This window comes from Neoarius graeffei, chromosome 25, assembly GCF_027579695.1.
Source record: "Neoarius graeffei isolate fNeoGra1 chromosome 25, fNeoGra1.pri, whole genome shotgun sequence".
Lineage (NCBI taxonomy): Eukaryota > Metazoa > Chordata > Actinopteri > Siluriformes > Ariidae > Neoarius > Neoarius graeffei.
Window position 1 is genome coordinate 44,145,707 of NC_083593.1, and position 24,902 is coordinate 44,170,608.

At 40.3% G+C, this 24,902-nt stretch overlaps 1 protein-coding gene across 1 annotated transcript in view; it reads right to left on the reverse strand.

Annotated features, from left to right (window-relative positions):
- cntfr (ciliary neurotrophic factor receptor) overlaps positions 1–19,921 on the reverse strand; it is a 415,519-nt gene extending 395,598 nt beyond the window's left edge. The window contains exon 1 of the mRNA XM_060909413.1: positions 19,681–19,921. The gene's annotated coding sequence lies outside the window, so the exon portion shown is untranslated. The remainder of the gene's footprint in view (positions 1–19,680) is intronic.
- Positions 19,922–24,902: the final 4,981 nt, after the last annotated feature.

Consider the following 24,902-nt stretch of genomic DNA (forward strand, 5'->3'; position numbering starts at 1 on the left):
TATTTGACGGTAATAGCGTATCTTTTTTTATTTTTCAATAATTAGTATTATTGCATTTTTCACAAATTGCTCATCATTTCACCGGTTCTAAGCGGAAATGATTTTGTGGGACATTTTGTATAAACTTTTTATTTGTCGATTTTGCAAAAAATATAAATGCTCTGTTTCTCAAAATCCAGTGAATGTGGATAGAATAAAAGAGTTATTCCACTCAATCTCATCATATATGGATTATGGCCAGCTTGGTGCTATGCACTTCATCAGCTATCAGCTCATGTACAACTCGATTGAGTGGAATAACTTAATTATAAGGCATCATTTTAGGATAGAAATATTTTATTGATATTTATCTCGGTAGTAGGCTTTAGAAAGACATTATTTATAACACACACAGTACTATGCAAAAGTCCTAGGCACATGTAAAGAAATGCTGTCGACCAAAAACAGCTTAAAAATAATGAAACGAAGTATTTCCACATTAAAAAAATTATAAACAATAATCAGTAAGCCATAATAAATGAAACAAAGTCAATATTTGGTGTGAGACGACCCTTTGCTTTAAAAAAAAATAGTAGTCTCAGGTACAATGAGTGCAGTTTGATGCGGAAATGAGCTGTAGGTTTTACTGAGCATCTTACAGAACCAGCCACAGTTCTTCTGGACACTTTGACTGTCACACTCGTGTCTTCATTTTGCACCAAAACCCAGTAGCCTTCATTATGTTTTCTTTTTTAATCTGAAAAGCGCTCTCTTATGTAATATGCTGCTCAGATACAAACTTTTTTTTTCTTTAACATTTAATTTTGTGCTGGAAAACGAACGTTTGGACTCTTTGCACTGCCTCGATAATGTAGAAGTCATAAAGTACAAATATATAACAAAGTTTGTATGAAAAAAATAGGGTGCCTAAGACTTTTGCACAGTACTGTATATGCATATATACATACATATACGTATAACCAGCCTTATAACTCCCTCCACTTCATTTCACACATCATTTGCAAAGTCAATAGAGTAGAAATCACTGATGGATATCACACCAGTTGTGATTACAGCATGTAAGGCATGAAACACAGAAGATCTACAAGCTTTTCAATGAGAATGATGTCACCAAGATGACAGTCCCTGTGCAAACATTATCGCTGTGTTCACTGTGCCCTTGAGGTTGTTCACATTAAGTAATAAGTAACTTCAAATAAAACAGCAGCCCCTTCATACTTTCAATCTGACGAAGTGTACAGAAGCTGATATCTGCACCGTGGCATCGAATATACACTGCAATGACATCTTATCAACTGAATATATTTCTCATTTCACATGCGATTAGGGTAAACAAATGAAATGATTACACTCTTCTTCTTCTTCTTCTTCTGCTTAATGCATTTATTTATTTGCTTATTTAGTTATTTCAGGCTTTTCTTAAATGATTCAACTGACCGACGATGGACCTTTTATAAACAACTAAAATAAGCAGAAACAATCTAATACAATAAGACAATTTCAATCTTGACATGAGAATACATATGTCGAAATAGATTTAATAATCTTAATCTAATTGTTTATAATAATAATAATAATAATAATTATTATTATTATAATTATTATTATTATTAGGAAGACATTGCACGAGAGAATATGGACACAAGAATAACTTGAAGCTATTCATGTATTTGTTCTTTATTTTTACTTTTTAAGCTCAAATTAGGATAAGTTTTGGTTTTTAGTTTTTTTATATTTACATATTTTCAGATTTTTTTTCTTAACACAATTGCGTATTTCTATATAGCTTTAGTGTGTGTATGTGTGTATACATACATACATACACACATATATATATATATATATATATATATATATATATATATATATATATATATATATATATATACACAGTGCTCAGCATAAATGAGTACACCCCCTTTGAAAAGTAACATTTTAAACAATATCTCAGTGAACACAAACAATTTCCAAAATGCTGACAAGACAAAGTTTAATATAACATCTGTTTAACTTATAACGTGAAAGTAAGGTTAATAATATAACTTAGATTACACATTTTTCAGTTTTACTCAAATTAGGGTGGTGCAAAAATGAGTACACCCCACAACAAAAACTACTACATCTAGTACTTTGTATGGCCTCCATGATTTTTAATGGCAGCACCAAGTCTTCTAGGCATGGAATGAACAAGTTGGTGACATTTTGCAACATCAATCTTTAATCTTTTTCCATTCTTCAACAACGACCTCTTTTAGTGACTGGATGCTGGATATATATATATATATATATATATATATATATATATATATATATATATATATATGTAGTCGTCGACTTACGACCTATGCAACTTACGACCGATCGACTTTATGACCGTCTGGTTATGACTGGCAAGTGTTTCCCAGCTGAGCTAGCTGAGCTTACAACAGTTTCCGCCCCAGCTCCTGGCAGCCTCTCGCCACATACAACAGTTTCCGCCCCAGCTCCTGGTTTATGAAACGAGCAAATCCTCCCGCCAGCCCGAGCGCTGCAACAGCTGATCATGACGTAGACGACCCACAGCCAAGCACCAGTGATGCCAGCGATCACTAAATTTTCTATTTTGCTATGTTTTTCATTTGTATTTTGGTATGTTATAAACTAAAATGTTTTCTATTTTTCACACCTGTATTTCGTATTTTTTGTTTTGCACATATTAAACGAATTGTACTGTACGCAGTGTAGTATGCAGTGTTTGACTTAAACCAAATAATGAGCCAAGGTAATGAAATAAGAAAATGTTGATAAAATAAGACTTTAAGATGATTACAATATCATTACACATCACAATATACTTACATTCATTTAACATATTTAATATATATAGCCAAATTTTAGAATATTACTGTACTTATGTAATATTGTGACATTCTCTGTGTCTGAAATCACTCACTCTTTCACTACACCCTACACCCTATATAGGGAATTACTATATAGAGGACTATACAGTGAGCTCATTGGTAAAATGAAAAAACGCTTTCAGACACTAGTCCGTCGTGATGTATTTACGTCATTACTGTCGCACAATTAAAACGTGCCAGATCAGTCGGCTGGTGGGTTTTCAAAAGTAATAAATACATGCATGTATTTTTGTGAGAAATCCAGATTATACTGAGCGTATTTCCCACATTAGTAAATACAAAGCTGTACCTGCATTTTCCAGTTTTGTTTTTTGTTTTTTTAAATCAAGGCTGCATACTTTCTTCTTTGCCGCTGCCTTTTATTAAATCAAATTTGAGACTTTTAATTTGATTTCTTTCAGCGTGACCTTAATGCATGATGGGATATATTGCTTGGTTAGCGACCATAGGTTGTACACTACTTTTCGTGATACATTGTGGGATACTTTGAGTGCACTATATAGGGTGTAATTAATCCTCATTAAGATTTTGGACAGCACTACAAAATGGCGTCTTCACTATATAGTGCCCTATATAGTGAGTAGGGAGTGATTTCAGACACCGGGATTGACTTCTTTGATTAATGGATTTACCTAAGCTGCACAGTTGGTTGTGATTTGTTTTAATTTCTTAAATCATTAAATAAAGGATGCTTTCATTATTATTTTTATTATTATTACAAAGAGAAATATCAGAGCCCTGTGATGACCTGGCGACTTGTCCAGGGTGTACCCCGCCTTTCGCCCGTAGTCAGCTGGGATAGGCTCCAGCTTGCCTGCGACCCTGTAGAACAGGATAAAGCGGCTAGAGAGAATGAGATGAGATGAGAAATATCAGCTACATTCTTTTATATTTAAGATATTTTGACCTACACTGAAGATATTTTCAATTAAACACTCAATTTTCAAGCATATGCCAAATGTCAGACAATAAAACAGGATCTGAAATGAAAAACATCGAGGAATAGGTTTAATAATCTTAAAGCTGGTTTTATCACCATCTCATGATGGGAAATATCAGCTCCATTCTAAAGGGAATGCAGCTAACATCAACTGGGAGTAAATGGCGAGAAGTAGGTTGAATAAACATCTAATTAGTTTTCATCCTAATGGGAAATATCAGATAAATGAAGACAGTTGCAGACTTGAAATGGAAACAAATGCCTAGAAATAGGTTTAATTATTTTGGAATTGCTTTTCACATAAACTCAACTTGAAAAATATTTGTTCAATTTAAGATATTTTCAATAAAATATGAGAGAAATGAGGAAAGGAAGTCTCGAAATAGGATTAATACCTCTAGAATTGGTTTCAACATAATTGCATAATGAAAAACATCTTATAATTATACACCATGTGTAGGTGAATTTAATATACCCTCACCAGCTACTTTATTAGGAGCACCCATACATCCACCTGCAGTTTGATGCAGGTCTCTAATCAGCCGATCCCTTGGCAGCAGCACGACGCATCAAATCACGCAGACACAAATCAAGAGCTTCAGGTAATGTTCACAATGTTCAAAGATCAGAATGAGGCAAAAAGTTTGTGATCTCTCTCCCTCTGTGATTTTCACTGTGGCATGGGTGTTGGTTTGAGCCGGATGAGTATTTTTGGTTTGAGTATTTCAGAAACTGCTGATCTCCTGGGGTTTTCACACAACGGTCTTTAGAGTTTACACAGAATTGTGCGAAAAACAAAAAACATTGAGTGAGTGAATGAGTGAGTGACAGTTCTGTGGGTGAAAACAAACGCCTTGTTGATAAGAGAGGTCAGAGGAAAATAGATTGCTTTGAGCTGCCAGGAAGGAACTCGTATAGTAACTCATAATCACTCTTGACAACCATGGTGAGCAGAAAAGCATCTCAGCATGCAGCAGCAGAAGACCACACTGGGTTCCACTCCTGCCAGCCAAGAACAGGGATCTTAGAATCAAGAACAAATTCCTATTAAAGTGGCCGGTGAATGCATTTTCACTTTAAATCAACACATTTCCATTAGAATGGGCATATTCAAACTTGATAAGAAATGTCTAGAAATTAGAATAATATTATAATAAGCACATAAAATATCATAAATATGCATTTGCAATGGGAATAAATGCTTAGAAAAAAATTATGATCTTTTAACTGGTTTTATCACCATTTCATAATTAACAGTTATTCCATGAAATCGAGTCATACATGAGCTGATAGCCGACAAGGCACGTAGCACCGAGTTGGCTATAAGCCGTGTACGATGAGATTGAGTAGAATAACTGTTTTTTATTCTATCCACATTCACTGGATTTTGAGAAACAGAGCATTTTTATTTTTTGCAAAATCGATAAATAAAAACTTTATCCAAAACGTCCGACAAAATCACTTCCACTTAGAATGTAAACAAACCAGCGAACTGACAGGAGCAATTTGTGAAAAACGCTATAATAATAATAATAATTATTATTATTATTGAAGAAAAACAAACAAACAAACAAACATACATACATACGTCCTTACCATGAAATACCTTCATTCCATATTTTGTTGCTTTTTATTTTTGGGATTTCTTGGGGTTTTGTTTTCGAGTAGACTAATTTCATTCTCAGTTGTTTCAGCAACACGCTCTGCCATTTTGTTTTTCTCTACTCACGGTATATGAGCTGATATCCTAGTAGTAGAGTAGCCAATCAGAGCGCATGATTGCTCATATCCAGTGACTGGATAGAATAATCAGAAATATCAGATACATCAGATTCAACTGTATGGAAAATATTTTGACCTTCATGTATGATATTTTCAATGAAATCATACATTTTCAATAAAATAAGATTTGAAAGGAAAATACTGTAAATGTCTCGGAATGAGTTTAATAATCTTATAACCTGTTTTATCATCTCTTAATGAGAAATATCAGACACAGTCGAGATGTTTCTTTCTTTTTCTATTATTGCATGACAAGCTCATAATTATATTAATAGAAAGCTTCGTTTTATATTTAGTCGTACTGTTTCTGAATTACCAGCTTGAAGACTTGAAAAGAACAGCAGAAGAGGACAGGAAGTAGTTCAATGTGCTTGCTTGTATGTTTAGTTACAAGTGCATATGAAGAGTTTGGTTCCAAAACGCTATATATCCAATTCCATTGTTTTGAGAAAAATCACTTTTTCTGATTACGGGACGTGATAAAAGGAAAACCACTGTATCCTGTTTTAAAATATATTGACTAACTCCTTAATGATGATAAACTTCAAAAATGAAATCCAGAACTAATTAACAGCTTTTAACTGAACCAAGTAAATTTTTTGTCAAGTCATTACATATCCACACCACGGCATTTTCCCCATACCCTTCTATTTAAAGTACATTTAACTGTGTTCTTTCATGACAGATTATTATTTTTTTATATTATTTCATCGAAATTATTCAGAATTCAGCATGAAATTGTCCAATAAAGTGACGAAGCGATTTCCTACTTCATGGGCGCAGCCATCTTAGAAGAGTTCATGCCAATGGCGGCCTCTGATTGGCCAAATGGATATGTCTGGTTTTGAAAAAAATCGGTGATGGTGCTTGTTGCGTTTTGGAATGAAAGTCCGTAATGCAGTGTGTAAATCAATGGCCGATATCGCATTTTGGCGAAACTGAATATGGTACGAGTAAGATATGATAATTGCTGATGGCTTGGTGGCGGGAGTTTCAATTTTTCAAATTTGGCGTTGGACCCAAACTCTTCATATGGAAAAAAAAACCCAACAATACAAAAAAACAACTAATGTTTTATAAGCAGTAAATATCCAAATACAAAGCCATTTAGGGATGTGGTTTATTGTAAGCGCTGTTTGAAAGATCACACCGGCGCCTGCCGGAATCTTTTAACTGAGACTTATATGCTTTACGTAAATCCACTGATCAGACAGAGGTTCGTGTGAGGTTTATATCTCCAGATCCTGCTAAGCATGGCCTCCTTTTGCCCTCTCACAGGTGAATTATGTCATGCTACGGTATATTTTCCAAAGCATTACCCCTCAAACTGTCACTGCCCTTAAATCATACTCAGTTTAATGCATTCTTGTCACATGTCACATTTTCAGCCAGAATTAGCAAGCAGCAAATCTGCTTGCTTTCTATCCCACTGTTCTTTCTAATTTGCGAATTAATCAGAAGGTCTCTTTCGTTTCGAAGACATCAAATGAGATGGAAATAGTATTTTGGAACGGGAAGGGGTGCTATAAATTGTTTCCCATTCAGGCACCGAGGGCCATTTGTCAGAACTTTCTTATATCACCAGCAGGAAATTAACAGGCAAAACGTAGGGGGAAGTTATTTACAGTTTGAAAGCTAACATTTGTACAGTAATTAATGATGGCCTTATGAAAACCACTCCCCTGGGTGCAAGGCGAGGGATAATTATACCAGGGTCGACATGAAATGGGTGGAGAACAGGTCATATATCTACATGAGCAGAGGAGCAAATTTCAGTTTCATCAGGAAGAGTAAAACCAGCCATGAATATTTCTTTCCTTGTGTAGTTGGTTCTTGCACATCTTGATGAGTTTCACAATTGTGGGCTGTTGCGGTTCTGTAAAACGTCAATCTCAGTGACACGTTATAATTACAGAGCAACTGCCCTTAAAGATACATGTTACAGAAAAGAAAAAAAAAACACCAGTCAAATAAACACTACATTCTCTTGGAAAAAAAGAAAAAAAATCCTCGCTTGGCGTGTATTTACAACACACCCGGAGATCTACAAAGTGCCTTTCAATGAGGTAAATATTTCATGAGGCCCTAAAATATGTGGCTTTTGGCTTTTCATTTGACTCTGTGTAGCTGGCTAATGTGAATTAGTTCAAGTACTGCTGAGGGACAGATCGCAGGCATCTGATCATCTGCATCCTGTCAGAAACGTTATCCAATATGGGCTGGTTGAGAAAAACTGGATGCCTTTTTCCGCACGCACACACAGGACATGACCACCAACATGAATATGCACTCGGCACATGGTTTATCGTACGTTTCACCACAGCATTCTCAAATCTGATTGGCCAGAAAGCGTTGATTAATTTTCTTTTAGAGCAGCGAAGACGATAATTCTAGCTCACGGGTTTGTATTAATGCGCTTGCTTCAAAATGTTCGCGTTTTTATCGCAACAACACGAGGATTTACTGTATACCGCGGACGCTATGTGTAATCTAACGCTAATAATAAACAGATTCTTTAAAAGTGTGTTGTTATTTAAAAGCAAAAAAAATGCAACATGACGTTTTTCTCCAGTGTCAGCGCTTTGGAAAACGGTTTCCATCATGGGAAAGCTTCAGGACAAAGGAGCTTGTTCTTTGTGTCTTTTTTTTTTTTTGAAGTCTTATTGACTTCAGATCGAGAAAAGGAAAGGCTGGTGATAGAATGACTCGCTGTTATATGGAACAACAGGAACTAACTTGTTTCAAAGACATAAATATAACCTTAAATTGATTTTATATATATATATATATATATATATATATATATATATATATATATATACATACACACACGCGCAAAAGTCAAAAGTTTGTACACCCCCAGGGGCTTCAAAGTTTGGGATAATAGCAGGGTACAAATAATTTACAGCAGGGTGCAAAATGGTAAAATGTCTGACAGCAGCAGACATAATGCACGCAAAGCGTGCAGGGATAGATAGATAGATAGATAGATAGATAGATAGATAGATAGATAGATAGATAGATAGATGCAAGTACGAATTTTTCATGGGGCGGGATGGTTTGGAACAGGCCATCTAAAATTGGGATAACATTTACCCAGGACGGGTATTTGAGGCGGGTCGTCTAGCTTAAGCTTGATTAGCGTTGTTACGCACGCCAGTGTTTCCCACAGATATTTTGGAGACTATGGGGGCAAGCCATGGGGGAGGCGCGGGGGTTGTTTAAAATTGAGTGATATGTTAAATATTAAGTTATTACTGAAAAACTATTGATTAAAAAAACAGACACTGAGAAATGGTCCTATAAACAACTTTACCAATATAAAAGATTACCAGGACTACAAAAATGCAGAATAGGCTTTACTTATCCAAATGCTCCTGTTGGTTCAAAAGTTAAAGTGCAGAGAACCTCACAGCACAACATGAAGTTACCTTAAAATATAATATAAATGCCTCAGCTTTCATGTAAAAAAAAACCAAAAACTATTAATACTAGTGCTGTGTGCAGTCAGTCTCTCCTGAAGACTAAATTAAACAATTATAAACTAATAAAATAAATGGCTCAGGCTTCATAGAAGAAAAAAAACAATTTGAACAGAATCTCACAGTATGATGCTGAAGCTGCCTAAACAATGGAAAATAAAATACCATTTTGGCAAAAACGTTGGCATCCATTAATTTCTTGTATTAAGTAAAAAAATATGTTGCCAGATACTGCTGACATTTTACAGCCCAAAATATGTTCAAAACCCGCCAAAATGCACTTAAAACCGCCCAAATTGGGGGGGAAACCGCCCAATCTGGCAACACAGGAGCAGTAATGGCTGCACTCATGTCGAGGATGTAAACACAGTTGACGCGGCAACGGACATACATGACATAGTGGATGTAATTTACGTTCACAACTTTTTTTGCTGTCAGAAATATTTAATATTAAATTTTGTGACTCGACTGACAATAGCCGGCGGCATAACAAGCCATAGCCGGCGATTTGCCGCCGGTGACCGGCTACTTTTGAGACCGCTGCACCCCGTACTCATTCATAGTTTTTTTCTGTATTTTGATTATTTTCTGCATTGTAGAACAATACTGAAGACATCAAAACTATCCCTGTGTCTGAAATCACTCACTCGTTCACTACTCCCTACTCACTATCTAGGGAATTCTATATAGAGGACTATATAGTGAGCTCATTGGTACTGTAAAATGAGAAAACGCTTTCAGACACTACTCTGCCGCACCGCTATTTACGTCATTACTGTTGCACAATTAAAACGTACCAGATCAGTCAGCTGGTGGGTTTTCAAAATAACAAATACCTGCATGTATTTTTTGTGATAAATACATATGAAGAGTTTGGTTACAAAACGTGATAAACGCCAAATTTGAAAAATTGAAGCTCCAGCCACCAAACCATCAGCAATTATTGTATCTTACTCATACCATATTCAGTTGTCGACAAAACACGATATCGGCCATTGATTTACACACTGCATTACAGGCTTTCATTCCAAAATGCAACAAGCGCCATCACTGATTTTTCTCAAAACCAAACATATATATTTGGCCAATCAGAGGCCACCACAGGTGTGAAGTATTCTAAGATGGCTGCACCCATGAAGTAGGAAATCGCTTCCTCACTTCTTGCATTTATTTGACAATTTCACGCTGAATTATGAATAATTTCGATAAAATAATCTAAAAAATAAAATAATCTGTCATGAAAGAACACGGTTAAATGCACTTTAAAGTGCATATCACGGGTAAATTCAGGAGCAAGATCGATGTAATTCTCTTATTTTATATTAAACTTTAGTCAAATATCTGTCACATTTTGCATTTTGTGCAATTTTTTTTACCTTGCGCAATACCAGAAAAATTCAGTTGAAATCAAGCCATTTGAGGCGAATTGGTCCGCCTCTGAAAAAAACCTGGCATTTGGATTTCCCGGCAAACATTGATTTTCGTGACGTCGCGTGCGGGACGCCTCCTTCTGAATCCCACGTCAGCGCTGGTTTGTTTATGAGAAAACGACCTGGTGGTTTTCTGCAAATTTCTTCAATGTTATCACGTAATTATTAAAATGGTTAACAGATGTATCGTAGGAGGGTGTAGCAACACCAATCTTGATGGGATTAGTACTCATCGTTTCCCAAAAGACCGGACAATGAGAGAGAAATGGGAACGCTTCGTGCGAGGCACCCGGAAGCCGAGGACCAAAGCAGAGCCGAGAAAAAGACCAAGAAAATCGGCAATTCACAAGTTGACTGTTGCCAGGGTAAGAAATAATTCTGACATCTCATTATATTCTTCATCCAAAGGTGAAGTAACATTGCGCTCAGGTGACAATTCCATATTTCAATGCAAAATCGCTAGCTGCTAAACTTGGTCTACACAGGCTGTGCACTGAAACCGTGCAAGCTCTCGCAGCCTGCTGGCGCTTCCGCAGGTGACGTCACGAATCTGGCTCCAGACTCCCTTGGGATTTTTCCAGACGCGTTTTGTTATTTTATTTTTTTCTGCTGTAGACAGATGGCCTTGTGCAAAATTACCCTTCTGGATGAGTGTGTAAATGGACATACTTTCATACAAAAAAAAACAAAATTGGTCCAGGATATGCACTTTAAATAGAAAGGGATATGTAGCATTTTGGGGGAAAATGCCGTGGCGTGGATATGTAGCGACTTGACAAAAAAATAATTACTTGATTCAGTTAAAAGTTGTTAATTAGTTATGGGTTTCATTTTCGCAGTTTATCATCATTAAGGAGTTAGTCAATAAATGTGAAAACAGGATACAGTGGTTTTCCTTTTATCACTTCCTGTAATCAGAAAAAGTGATTTTTCTCGAAATGATGGAATTGGATATATAGCGTTTTGGAACCAAACTCTTCATATTATACTGAGCGTTTTTCCAACATTAATAAATCCAAAGTACTTTGTGTCTGCTGCATCTTTCAGTTCTTTAAAATCAAGCTGGAATCCTTTCTTTCTTCTTTTCCGCTGCCTTTTACTAAATCAAATTTGAGGCTTTTGATTAATTCCTCGCTCTGCACTGTAACTTTTATTCTTGTATTTTATCTGTCTTATTCTATTTTACCTTATTTTCTATTCTCTTACTATTTCTAATTGTACTTCAATGTCAGTTAATAATGTGTTTCTTCCTCCGTTCATTCACTCCAACACACTACAGTATTATTGCCATTTTTGCACCACAGCTTACAAATTTGTCTCGTGCCCGTTGTCATAAGGAAAAACAAACTACTGCTAAACTCAATCTAAAATATTTAATGCTCCTTATGAAATCAGCGTGGGGCGGCACGGTGGTGTAGTGGTTAACGCTGTTGCCTCACAGCAAGAAGGTCCGGGTTCGAGCCCCGTGTCCGGCGAGGGCCTTTCTGTGCGGAGTTTGCATGTTCTCCCCGTGTCCGCGTGGGTTTCTTCCGGGTGCTCCGGTTTCCCCCACAGTCCAAAGACATGCAGGTTAGGTTAACTGGTGACTCTAAATTGACTGTAGGTGTGAATGTGAGTGTGAATGGTTGTCTGTGTCTATGTGTCAGCCCTGTGATGACCTGGCGACTTGTCCAGGGTGTACCCCGCCTTTCGCCCGTAGTCAGCTGGGATAGGCTCCAGCTTGCCTGCGACCCTGTAGAACAGAATAAAGCGGCTAGAGATAATGAGATGAGATGAAATCAGCGTGACTGCAATGCATGATGGGATATATTGCTTGGTTAGTGACCGTCGGTTGTTCACTATTTTTCACGATGCATTGTGGGATACTATGAGTCCAATATATACTGGTAGGGTGTAATAATTCTCACTATACATTCGGACAGCACTACAAAATAGCGAACTCACTATATAGTGAGTAGGGAGTGATTTCGGACACAGTTTGTGAAATAAGATACGGAACATTTATAGAATAATGCGGTAAATGGGGGAAACGAGTGTGAAGAAAACAAAAAATTTCGCATTTTAGATTCTGGGCGGCACGGTGGTGTAGTGGTTAACGTTGTTGCCTCACAGCAAGAAGGTCCGGGTTCAAGCCCCGTGTCCGGCGAGGGCCTTTCTGTGTGGAGTTTGCACGTTCTCCCCATGCCCGCGTGGGTTTCCACCAGGTGCTCTGGTTTCCCCCACAGTCCAAAGACATGCAGGTTAGGTTAACTGGTGACTCTAAATTGACCGTAGGTGTGAATGTGAGTGTGAATGGTTGTCTGTGTCTATGTGTCAGCCCTGTGATGACCTGGCGACTTGTCCAGGGTGTACCCCGCCTTTCGCCCGTAGTCAGCTGGGATAGGCTCCAGCTTGCCTGCGACCCTGTAGAACAGGATAAAGCGACTAGAGATAATGAGACGAGATGAGGTGCCTCATCAAAAGTTAATTATTGGACGAGTTTCTTGCCTTCTTAATGCGTCTGAGATCAAACAGTAAATAATAAACATACAGTAAACAGTCTGATTCCATCCACAACTGTACAGTAGTAATCCATATTATGTCAAGAACCAATCAATGAAGTAAAGAGAAACGGCATCCATCATTACTCTAAGACATGAAGTGTCTCTTAATTAAAAAATAAAGATAAAACATTTAATTAGAAAGTGTCAAACCTTTTGTCCGGTACTGTATTTAATGTCATGCTTTAATAAAACAAAGATTAAAAAAAAAAAACACACACAATTTGGAATGTGCTGTTGTTGGAATATAATGGCACTGTTAATGGTAACAGTAACTCGGTTTCACATCATAACCCAATTGTTGATCATTTTCCTTTCAGAGCGCTCCTGGATCATGTTTTATTCCATACGTAACATCAAAACATCAAGCTTTCAAACTTTGATGCATGAAATTACAAGCGTAATGGAGTCACTTTCCGACTATAATGAGGAAACCCTCTTCCCACCGCTTTAAAGCAGCGGAGAAGGGCTGTGTGACTGTACAAGTCAAGGCGAGAACACAGCTTAAGTGCTGTTCCATGTCAGACAAGCTTTTGATGTGTTCATTGAAGCTTAATCTGCAGTGTCGTTTTATGAGCGTACAGAGAGAGAGAGAGAGAGTTTAATCCTCCGACTAGCACATGTGTATACTATTCACTTCCTCTGATGTGTTACTACGGTTTATGACGCAACTGTGAAAATCTGTACCAGGGCTTCATCCATCTGATCCAAATCATCTGTTAATTATCAAACCATGACCTCTGTGTGGTATTATATAGCTATATAGCTAGTCCATGAAGCGAGCGAGGGAATTAGAAACTACTGGGAATCCAGTGCTGTTGCTAAAGCGTTCATTTGCCTCCTAACAGGCATTTCATCCTTTTATAGCACAGTGTGTCTGCTTGAATGAAAACATGATACTTAGGGGCATATCTGACCTCTGAGCTCAGTAATGTTTGATCCTTGCGCTTTTCCCTCAGTGAGTGTGAAATACATCTTAAGGAAGACATATGAAGCTGCTCAGGTTATACCTGTAGGGCCAAATTAAAGCAAATAAATAAATAAAAAGACATCTGTGTGCCCTAACAGTCTGAAAATAAGCTTTGGACTCAGCAGGACATTTTATTGCAATCAGAGTCCAATTATTATTGAAACCTGCTGAGCTCAAATGCAGCGTTTAATAAATAGTAATGGTGCTCAACACATCTACTGTAATTTCGCACTGCAGCCTCCTCGTTATTTAAGGAATTATATTTAATTTGCATCTTATATTAAGGAGCCAATCTGGTTGCCATGCTGGCGTAATTCTGATCTTGATAACTTCCAGAAGTGTGTCGTGGCATCAGTAAAAATCGATCAGGCTTTTGCACAGGCAGGCTTGTAGTACTCGAGTCCGACCCGTGCCCTAATTTTAAGGACTCGTGACTTGACTTGGACTTGAGCACTGATGACTCGGACTTGGACTTGGACTCGTGCATTCATTAACTGCGTTCGGGCTCGTAAATTAGAGACGAGGGCTCTGATTTTTCCTTTATTTTTTTGTAACATGCCATGATAATTTGTCATAAGATATTTCTATTTAGATCTACATAAATTTTTATACTAGTTTCGTGCGAGAGAATGCACATTCGCCTGTTCATACGTCTCATTCTCATCTCATCTCATTATCTCAAGCCGCTTTATCCTTCTACAGGGTCGCAGGCAAGCTGGAGCCCATCCCAGCTGACTACGGGCGAAGGGCCGGGTACACCCTGGACAAGTCGCCAGGTCATCACAGGGCTGACACATAGACACAGACAACCATTCACACTCACGGTCAATTTAGAGTCACCAGTTAACCTAACCTGCATGTCTTTGGACTGTGGGGGAAACCGGAGCACCCGGAGGAAACCCACGCGGACACGGGGAGAACATGCAAACTCCACACAGAAAGGCCCTCGCCGGCCCCGGGGCTCGAACCCGGACCTTCTTGCTGTGAGGCGACAGCGCTAACCACTACACCACCGTGCCGCCCCTGTTCATATGTCATGTTCAGAAACAAACTAACGTTAATGGTGCTAAAATGCCTGGAGAAAATGCTGCTAGGATTGCCCACTTTGCTTATACAGACTTCTCGTGCAGTGGGAAAAAATGCCCTGCTATGTGTTCCATATGTAGAAGAACTATCGAGGAGACGACGGGGACAACCTTGAACTTCAGTCGTCATTTGGCGAGACTCCACCCAGAGAAGGAAGTGACATGGTATGTTCATTGCTCTGTTGATAGTAGGCGGGGCTTCCTGAGCGATGAACTAGCTAGTGTGAACCCTGTCTCATGTTATTTGCCCTGTTGATAGTGGGCGGGGCTTGCTGAGCGATGAACAAGCTTTTTATCTGTAGCCTATTAACTAAAATGGGGCAGTCGAGCAGTAACGTTAGTCCGACACAGTACAGTAGCAGAGACGCTTTCACATAAAGGCAGCAACAGCCAGCGTCAAATGATGCGGTTGGAGTCTTGTTCTCGGACTCGACTCGGATCAACAGTGGACTCGACTTGAAATTTTCTTGAATGACTTGGACTTGAACACTGGGGACTCGAGACTGGACTCGGACTCGAGGTTTAGTGACTCGACTACAACGCTGTGCACAGGCAACATCTGTGACACAAAGTGACAGTATCTGATCAAAGTAACCTTTTTTTTTTGTTTCGATCTCAACCTAAAGTGCTGAGCGATTGAATGAAGTAATAAAATTGATAATGAAGTTGTTCCATTAACTTCCACTACTCAATTAAACATCTCAAACATGTTCTCCACGTACCGGTAAATCAAAACACATGAAGGACTGCTTTCCGAAAAAGCTTTGTGGACGCACCGTTGGATGAAATTACATGGTATTTCCGTCATGGTAATTCTCCATCCTGAACATCATACCAAACTCATGATGAGAGCTGATTTGCATCCAGAAATCTTCCTCTGTGAATTCGCGACTTTACACGCAAAGCTTTCCTTGCCTTTAGCACCCCAAAGTTGTTTTTTTCCCTTTTCTTTTCTTAATCAGGCCATTGATGGAATCCATGCAAATGGATAAAGTATGCACAAGTATTAAGCCATATTAATGAGCTAAGGGTGTCTCGCTTAAAGGATTGTACTCAAAGTATTTTTTTTTTGAGACAAAAGCATCAGTAAGCTGTGGAGAATGAGGCTTATGCAACATGCTCAGAGAAGACAATCTTATCACACTGCCGCTGTTAGGATTACAGGGCAGATAGAGCCCACCTCGAGAGCTGTTAATAAAGCCAGACTTTCTCAATTAGGATCCGTTTTTAAACAGGCAGGTGTAGGAGTAGCAGCAGGTCAGCACTGAAGAAGGAGCTCAGCTTTTGTTTTTTCCAAGCATCTAATAATCCTAGACAGCAGCGACGAAGAAACAATGTGCTGTCATGCAAGCAAACAGAAATGAATGCACTCGAATGAAGTTAACGCCATCTGTGATTTTTCCTTTTGTGCTGGAGGAATGTTTTAAACAGCATTGTTCACTGCTGAGATGCATCGCTTTCTTTGCGCTTCATTTAAATCTAATGTACGTTCGGCTGCCACTTTCTTTCCTTTCTCTTTCCCTCAGGCAACAAAAGTCATTAAATCAAGAACCCTATTACAAAAGTACGCAGTATTTGTGCTGCTCAACAACAATACAATATTATTCAGGCTGTAGGGAAGGGGATGCCTGTGGAATCCGAATCGATTAAAAAAGGCACGTGGACTGGGCTGGGTGGATCTCGAAACTTCACTCAGACACCGAAATGAACTCCTTACATTCACTCCGGCGTTTTCCGCTGCCAAGCAGAAAATGCAAATGCAATTAAGAGAGCTGTTGCTTTCCATCCGGTACTTAACGTCCTCTCCACTTTTGAAAACCTTCATGTCCTTTCGCTAATAAGCAAGCATGCATGCTATCAAATGCACAATCACGGATATTGTAACCCATCCATCAGGGAGAGAAAAAAAATAATCAGGCAAATTCACGACATCTTATTTCGCTCTGACGCGATTTGAGCTAATTCACGTGCTATGGAGCAAGGAACTGTATTAAAGAGGCTTTCAGAGCAGAACAGGCCATCCACTGTGTTCTGCACACTTTATTTATTCACTTACCTTGCTGGTTTAATGGAAATATAAAAGGCCACATTGATTAGTGTTTTAAGATTCAGCAGTTAATAGATTAAAAGCCCATGCGAGAGCCAGAGAGTAGATTCACTATTTTCTGGGACTGGAACCATCTCAATCCTCTTTTCCACACTATCACATCCTCAAGCATTTATTTCGGAAATGATGCAAGTCCTGAAAGAGAGGTCATAATTAAAGGAATGTAAGTGTACAAATGTAAACGGTCGCCATTCCTACCTACAGACTGTTGCGCATTTTTTTGGTAAAGTAATCGCAGCTCGAGTGTGCCTGCTAGTCGACTTTTCAAAGATGTTCCTTTGAACCTGCTTACAAGCATGCACAGCTCTCGCTGCGTACACGCTTTTGTGCCTGCCAGACACGACTCCCCTGGACCAGTCAGTCACTTTAAAGAGGAGCACAAAGTAGTCGTTCTCATTTAGAGTGACTGCAGGCGAAGAGGGATGGATGTCATAACGTAGCGGTGGAATCCCTTCACTGTCAAGAGGCATGGAAATACATCGTTGAGATGTATGCTCAGGTTGAGTCGCATACTTGGGCTAAATGGGCTCATTGTAATGCAGGCTGTCGAGCGATGTGACTGGGCTGACAGACAAGGCTTTGTGGAGGCGTTTAAAAGGGCAAATAATAGATTTCGTGCAGCTCCGGGATTAATTAGCTTGAAGGGGGAGGCAAATCTGATCCCCTTCGGGAGTTGAGTTAAGGGTTTGCATATTCATATGCGGCTTTGATCACATGGTGGGTGACTCGTGGCTGCTTTGGAAGGTGGAGTTGTACAAGCATGTAGACAGATGCGTTGTCGTACTCAAACAGAATGACTATAAACTCCTAACCAGAATATCTAAGGCAAAATGTGAAAGGAAGAGACGGAGAGGCGAGAAGTGGCAGATTCCTCCAGCACCGGTTTCTAATTTGTAGAATTTGTGTATGTTAGAAAGGCGAGCATCTGTACCCCCTACCGCCTGTGATCACCCTCCATTCCAACATCTGTTTAAGGATGTTTATCCTAGGGGTAAGTATGTTAAAGGAAATATTATGCTAGTGTTATTTTACTTTTCTTCTGTTTAAACCATAAACACTGCTCCGAGGTGGGACGGTGAGATTACAGAGCAGAGGGTACGGCGGTGAAGCATGGGGCCCGTCCTTGGACCCCATGAAAGCGAACCGTTCACAACACCACAACCGTTCTAGCCTACTCTGATTCTTCTGGACTCACAATACTCAGCGTGCTCAGGCTCAGCCCTTCAAAATATCCTTGTGTTTAATCCTAAGTAAAGGACGCGTCCTTCGTCCGGACACCGAAACTCACTTTTCTGTTTACAGCCAATTGAACTTCTCTCGTTGTTTACTCAGTCAGAGCAGAAACACGTGGTAAGACGACGCTGCCCAAATGACATAAGAGACCCGGAGAATAAGCATCAGCTCTGTTAAAGACTTAGAGTGAAGGATTTGCAAATAGAAAGGTAGCTCTGGGAAGGAGAAGAGCCTGCCTCGTAAGTGTCCTCTGCCCTTTCAGACATTCCTCTCATTCCCTTCAACAAGGCATGAAACAGGGAGGCATTAAAGCACTGTCAACTTAGTTGGGTTAATGCCCCTACCCCCTAGAGAGGCTTATGCAGGGAGGGAAGTGTATTTAAAACCTGAAAGGAAAAGGGAGAGAAAAAGAGAGGCCGTGTATATAAGCGGAACATCAAATACAAGGATGTCCCTCGCTTTTATAGCAAGACGTGAGACGACTCGGGGAATAGCGACAAGATGGAGATGGACGGACAGATTAGAAAGACAGATTAAAGATCAAGGCTGAGGAAAAAGACACATAAGGAAGTAGAGACATCAGAATCTTTCCAAAAACTTTCCAAAAATGAATGGACAGACAGAGCCAACAGCAGAAGGCGGACGAGGTGTGCCGAAGAAGGGATTTCCGCTAAAACTAATCAATCAGGGCTTGATAATGGCTCCCATGCAGGAGTGTTGACACCAGGTCAGCTCTTCCCCTGACCCGTGCCTTCAGGGTAGCAGCAGCAGAAAAGCCACAGATAACAGAATCCATGGCTAATTGTCTGCCCAGTGTCAGAGCTTTTCAATGCCCCTGCCACTTTCACTCCAATTCCACCTCTTTCTATTCATTCTTTCTTCCCCCCTCACTCGATCGCTCCCTTCTTAGTCCTCCACTTTTGCTCGCTCCCTCTCTTCAGAAAAGACATGTATCACGTTTCGTCGATGGCATCCCTTCATATCGCTTGCTCACGTGCTTTGCCATTACAAGCAGTCAGGACTGCTGACAGGCGGCTAGAAACGACCGATCAGCGGAGCTTTTGAAAATCTTGACAAGTGCACGCTGCCTGTACCGTCCATCCTGTCCAAAATCACCAACCACCTACATGTCCGTGTGCACATTTCTCCTCAGACACCCCAAGAATGAAATACCAGAGAGAGAGAGAGAAAGTGCAATGCAAGGTACTCACTTAGATGCTGCTCCTCTCTGTCCCTCACTTCCACACTGTCTCCTGTCCTCTTGAAACACTAGATACGTGTCTGTATATGGGGACCAGTTTGCGTCTCTGTGAAGCTCCAGGACACAAAGTTGCTTTGCTGTAGGCACGGCGTGTGCGGCACGCGTCTGCCTGTAGCTATGTATGTGTATGTCTGTATGTGTGCGTGTGTGTGTGTGTGTCTTAACTGGCGGCTCACACTGCTCTGTCTGAAGGGGAGCTAAAGCACTTTTAAACTCGCTCAGCCTCCCCATGTGACCAGCTCCCAGCAGCCAGGCATGAATACATTAATGCTCCTTCCTCCAGCCACAGTGCACCCCCTAGCCACTGTTTCAGGAAGTGTATGCTGTGTGAAAACCACACACACACACACACACACACACACACACACGCTGAAACACAGTGTTTGGATTGTGCTTAAGAACCCTGGGAAGTTCTCCATCATCTGCTTTTAAATAAATGGTTTCCTCTACTTTATCCCTGACGCTATGATCTGAAGAAAAATATCAAATGATTCGTAAACAACCAACAAAAACAAGCTGAGTTTCCTTAAAAACATAGCGATGATTTCTGCACAGCAGAAATCCCCAGCACAACCAACACACCCTTTTCAAATCCTCTGGTCTTTTCTGTCTGGCAAAATTGCACTTATACCATTCGTCTTTGTTGCCCTTTCCACCCTCTGTGTTTCTCTCCATCTTTTCTTCAGCCACATCTTTCAGTAGAGGAAGAGGCTAAGCCACATCTATGAGATGTTCTGACTCCTGACTCTGACCTTACCCAGCTTGCTGCGTCCATCTCTCTCTCTCTCTCTCTCTCTCTCTCTCTCTCTCTATGTAAATGGAGGGCTTGAAACAAGGCCAAGAATCTAGTCCGGATCAACACACATGGTGTGCATTTACAAATCAATACATCGAGCTCAGCAGGGCTGCAAATTAAAGATTGGCATTTCAGTAGCTAGTCAGAGGCAAGACATGCGCTGGTCTTCTGTTCACCAAGACTGAGCACAGTGGTGTGTTATATTATTTAAATACAGTCAATGTTTGACCATTTTGTTTTTAATTAAGGTTTAAAGGAGCCATTTGTCATTTTCAGAGCCCTCTGCTGTCTGCAAAGCAAATTGCAATTGCATTAAGCACACTAAATTTTACCCATAATTCATCCTCTATTGACTCCTTGGTGACGTAGTGGTTATCACAGTCGCCTCACAGTAAGAAGGCCCAGGGTTCGAGCCCAGCAGCCGATGGAGGCCTTTCTGTGTGGAGTTTGCATGTTCTCCTCGTGTCCGCGTGGGTTTCCTCCGGGTGCTCCAGTTTCTCCCACAGTCCAAAGACCTGCAGGTTAGACTAATTGGTGGCTCTAAATTGTCCGTATGTGTGTGTGTGAATGGTTGAAAGGAGAAAACCTCTATAATAATCCAGTAGAAGGCAACAAGAAACCACTACTGTAATGTTCCCTAGAAACTTTGATGGCTGAAGCCATCAGAGTGGTCACGTCACTGTAGTGATCTGCCACAATGGATGGATGGATTGACTCCTTTGTTGACTATGGTGGGGTTTACATTAGACCGTATCAGCGGATCATCAGATTAACGTTTTTAAAACGATTAGTGTGCACACAGCAACACCAATACACGATTCGTGTGCACACAGCAACACCAATACACGGATACGCTCGGCTCCGCAGGCATCCTGCGCTCCAAATCACTCCGCCCTGAACAGCGAGTGCCCTCTGGAGGGTGCGCACTCCGGCCCTGCGCAGCTCACAGAGTGCGCGAGTGGAGCGCACGAGCAGTGATTCGGGACTGAGCCTCTGTGTGTGTGATCCCAGCGCATATCACTTACCACTTGCAAGTGGAAGGATGGCAAGCCTAAAGACAATCATAACTACACAATGGGCAGTATTTGCATCAGTATTTGCAGTATTTTCATACTTTTATACTCTTTAATGAAAGGTGATACAAGGCGGAAGTCCGCGCCGTTTTTCAGCAGTCGCGTCACATGACCAACGCCAGCGAATCAGGAAGGTGAATGTCACCGTGACGTTGTCCAATGACGACACCAGCTAGAGCTCAGCACAGCGTATCCACGTATGCTCAATGTTTACACAGCACCGGATCAGACACGATCTGGATTGAATACGTGGACCCTGGCGGATTCCCGTTTCCCGGCGTTTCCAGGCGTTTTAATGTAAACGGACAGTGCATCCGCGAAGAAAACGAGACAGATACGGTCTAATGTAAACTTGGCCTATATATACTGTAGAAGATAAGATAAATTTTATTAGAAATTCATGATGTGTCATGACCTGGCTTTTATCCAAGACGGACAGGAATCTATCTTCATCTTGGAGTGAAGTTAGGTTGGAAACAGGATGCTTTATATGAAGGTACAGTACAACCCCAATTCCAAAAAAGTTGGGATGCTGTGTAAATTGGAAATAAAAACAATGCGATAATTTGCAAATCATGGAAACCATATCTTTCATTGAAAATGGGACAAAAACAACATATATTAAATGTTGCAACTGAGAAATTGTATTGTTTTTTGAAAAATATATGCTCATTTTGAATTTGATGTCAGCAACATGTTTCAAAAAAGTTGGGACGGGGCCATGTTTACCACTGTGTTTCATCACCTCTGCTTTTAACAACACTCCGTAAATGTTTGCAAACTGAGGAGACCGATTGCTGTAGTTTTGAAAGAGAAATGTTGTCCCCTTCTTGCCTGATATACAATTTAAGTTGCTCAGCAGCTTGGAGTCTCCTTTGTCGTATTTTGTGCTTCATAATGCACCAAATATTTTAAATAGGAGACAGGTCTGGACTGCAGGCAGGCCAGTTTAGCACCTGGACTCTTTTACAACTGAGCCATGCAGTTTTAATATGTGCAGAAAGCAGTTTGGCATTGTCTTACTGAAAGGAAGGTCTTCCCTGAAAAAAACATTTTGTCTAGATGGCAGTATGTTGCTCTGAAACGTGTATATATCATTCAGCATTAATGATGCCTTCCCAGATGTACAAGCTCCCCATGTCATGTGCACTAATGCCCACTCATACCATCACAGATGCTGGGTTTTGACCTGTGCACTGATAACAAGCCAGATGGTCCCTCTCCTCTTTAGCCTGGAGGATGTGGTGTCCATGATTTCTAATAAAGAACTTCTACATTTGATTCATCAGACTTCAGGACAATTTTCCACTTCTCCTCAGTCCATCGTAAAAGAGCTCGGGCCCAGAGAAGGTGGCGGTGTTTCTGGATATTGTTTATATCTGGTTTTAACTTGCATTTGTGGATGCAGTAATGAACTGTTTTCACAGATGATGGTTTTCTGAAGTGTTCCTGAGCCCATACAGTGATTTCCACTACAGACACGTGTCTGCATTTAATGCAGTGTTGCCTGAGGGCCTGAAGATCACAGGCATCCAATGTCAGTTTTCAGCCTTGTCTCTTGCATACAGAGATTTCTGCAGATTCTCTGAATCTTTTAATGATATTATGTACCAGAGATGATGTGATCCCCAAATTCTTTACAATTTTACATTAAGGAACGTTATTCTTAAATTGTTGCACTGTTTGCCCACACAGTCTTTCACAGAGCGGTGAGCCCCTCCCCATCTTTACTTCTGAGAGCCTCCGCCTCTCTGGGATGCTCTTTTTATACCTAATCATGTTACTGACCTGTTGCCAGTTTACTAAATCATTTTTTTAGCATCACATAACTTTTTCAGTCTTTTGTTGCCCCTGTCCTAACTTTTCTGAAATGTGTTGCTGACATCAAATTCAAAATGAGCATGTATTTTTCAAAAAAACAATAACATCAAACATGCGGCACGGTGGTGTAGTGGTTAGCACTGCCGCCTCACAGCAAGAAGGTCCGGGTTCGAGCCCCGTGGCCGGCGAGGGCCTTTCTGTGCGGAGTTTGCATGTTCTCCCCGTGTCCACATGGGTTTCCTCCGGGTGCTCCGGTTTCCCCCACAGTCCAAAGACATGCAGGTTAGGTTAACTGGTGACTCTAAATTGACCGTAGGTGTGAATGTGTGTGTGAATGGTTGTCTGTGTCTATGTGTCAGTCCTGTGATGACGTGGCGACTTGTCCAGGGTGTACCCCGCCTTTCGCCCGTAGTCAGCTGGGATAGGCTCCAGCTTGCCTGCGACCCTGTAGAACAGGATAAAGTGGCTAGAGATAATGAGAACAATAACATTTCTCAGTTTCAACACTTGATATTTGTCTTTGCACTATTTTCAATACAATATAGGGTTTCCATGATTTGCAAATCTTTACATTCTGTTTTTATTTACAGTTTACACAGCATCCCAACGTTTTTGGAATTGGGGGTGTATGAAGAAGCTAGCAAGATCCAATGTTGCATTAAGGTATATATGATTTGTATGGTAAAAAAGAGATTATAAACATTATAAACCATCTTTAAATATTTTTGTTTATATTATCAGCAAAACCATCAGAGTTAGCTAGCTACTTAGTATGTAATGTGGAAAATTACAGTAATTATGCAGTAATAATATAGTAACTAATATTAGGTACAACCCTTGCATAGTTTTCATTGTGGAAATGGCAATATTTGGTACGTAATTAAAAACAATAGCAGATATCCACAATTACTCAAGGATAAGATCTATATTTGGACATTTCCAACAACCAATAATAAATATGTATGTAAGGATAAAACCATCCATCCGTTAATTTTAACCGCTTATCCTGTGCAGGGTCGCAGGCAAACTGGAGCCTGTCCCAGCTGACTATGGGTGAGAGGCGGGGTACACCCTGGACAAGTCTCCAGGTCATTGCAGGGCTGACACATAGACACAAACAACCATTCACACTCACATTCACACCTACGGTCAATTTGGAGTCACCAGTTAGCCGAACCTGCATGTCTTTGGGCTGTAGGAGAAACCAGAGCACCCGAAGGAAACCCACGCAGACACGGGGAGAACATGCAAACTCCGCACAGAAAGGCCCTCGTCGGCCACTGGACTCAAACCCAGAACCTTCTTGCTGTGAGGTGACAGTGCTAACCACTACACCACCGTACCGCCCCTTGCTTTGTAACAGCACTATGCAAAAATAATTTTTGCTTTCTAGTGTAATTTTCTCTAACATGACAAGTTGTCTTATTCGCTTCAAGGAGGGGAAAAAGAGAGGCTGGTACGTAAATGAATGACTGTTTGTAG